Source organism: Petaurus breviceps, unplaced genomic scaffold (assembly GCF_028583685.1).
Source record: "Petaurus breviceps papuanus isolate PSGF00001 unplaced genomic scaffold, PetGlider_PUasm1.0 108, whole genome shotgun sequence".
In the NCBI taxonomy this organism is placed as follows: Eukaryota; Metazoa; Chordata; class Mammalia; order Diprotodontia; family Petauridae; genus Petaurus; species Petaurus breviceps.
This window is the reverse complement of record NW_027185593.1, coordinates 2,279,500-2,281,238: the sequence shown is the minus strand read 5'-3', so window position 1 is coordinate 2,281,238 and position 1,739 is coordinate 2,279,500.

Sequence of the window (1,739 nt, the reverse complement as noted above, 5' to 3'; positions counted from 1 at the left end):
CCATTCTCTGTGTGTCTGTCTTTTTCTTAACCCCACTCACCCACACTCTTAGAACAACAAGCAAAACTAGAACTGGGAGAATTGGGGAAAATCAGCCTTTGGGGTTTGTGGGCAAGACTTTCGTTCCTGCCTCCACACACCCAGATAGGACCCCTGGCTCTGTATGTGACTCCCTCTCGAAAGAGAAATCAGGGCTAGCTAGCTGCTCAGTGTAGGAATCCAGGGTCCCGAATCCCAACCATCCAGTGAGGGGTGTTTATGTGTGCTTATGCGTTTGAAAGGTGGGATTGGGGGAGACAGAGATAGAGTGTGCTCCGGGATTCTGAGACAAAGAGGATTAGAATGGATTTCCCTCTTTCGTGTAGAGGGGTACCGATCTCCGTGGACATCTTTTCCCATAGACACGACCTGTCTTCGCTAAGTGTTACCGTAATCTGTGATATTTGTGTCCGAGCTGCTTCTGCATACTCGTACACAGACATAAACATGCATACACATCTATTGATAAAGACACACTTAAGCATCCAGAGGTTACCCCCTGCAAGATGAACAGAGGAAGGTCTCTCCCTTCCTAGCCTTCCTTTCCAGGGTTCAGGTGTGTGTGTGTGTGTGTGTGTGTGTGTGTGTGTTTGTGTGGTGGTGGTGGCGGTGGCATCTCTGTCCGTACTGTTCCACAGATTGGTAAATGAAGAGAGGAGAGTTTGGAGCCTGAGGGTCTGATTGTTCGAGGGTGCTGGAGAGTGCTAGAAGCTGCAGCTTAGACGAATCTGGGACTTTCAGGGCTTGTGGAAAGCTAGTTCTGCCATTGGGAGGTTTCCTTTATTCAGCCTCCCCACCCCTCACCCCACTCAAAGCTATGGGTGTTAGTTTGTGTCAGCATTCACATATATGGATGTGCATTTGTGAATATTTGTGTTTCTATATACAGGTGTATGTATGATCTTGTCTGGAAATGGCTAGATGTATATGTAGGTCCCTATGTATTGTGTATATATAGGAGTAGAACAACATCCCTAAAGAGACCCCCTCTAAGCACTTCTAACCCTCCATGTTATTCTATAGGCCCATGGTCATACTTAGGACTGGGTCACAAAGGCACGGAATCATATCCATCCCTAAAGAATTATGCAGAAAATCATCTTCCTATAATGTCTACATAACTATCTGGTAATGTAAAAGAGGGTCTCTCACTCGTTTTGGGGGCTGCTGGGTCAGGAAAGGGTGCTTGCCTTGGTTCTAAGTCTCTGACAGATAACTAACAAGGGAACATTGGACAAGGCATTCTCTTTTTCTGGGCTTCCATCTTCCATCTGGTGAAATAAGGGGGATGGACTAGATGATGTTTAAGTCCAATTTGTGCTGACCTTTGGTGGGTTTAAGGATTGGCTTCTCCTGATTCATTGGATTATGGTAGATCTGGGTAACTCTAGCCTTTAGTGGATACTGCAGAGAACTTGGGTCTGAGACATCTCCTGCCTTCACAACTCACCAAGATGGATGGACAAACAAAGCACGCTCTCTCTGTCTCTCTCTCTGTCTCTCTCTCTGTCTCTCTCTCTGTCTCTCTCTCTGTCTCTCTGTCTCTCTCTCTGTCTCTCTCTCTGTCTCTCTGTCTCTCTCTCTCTCTCTGTCTCTCTCTCTGTCTCTCTCTCTCTCTGTCTCTCTCTGTCTGTCTGTCTGTCTGTCTGTCTCTCTCTCTGTCTCTCTCTCTGTCTCTCTCTCTCTGTCTCTCTCTCTCT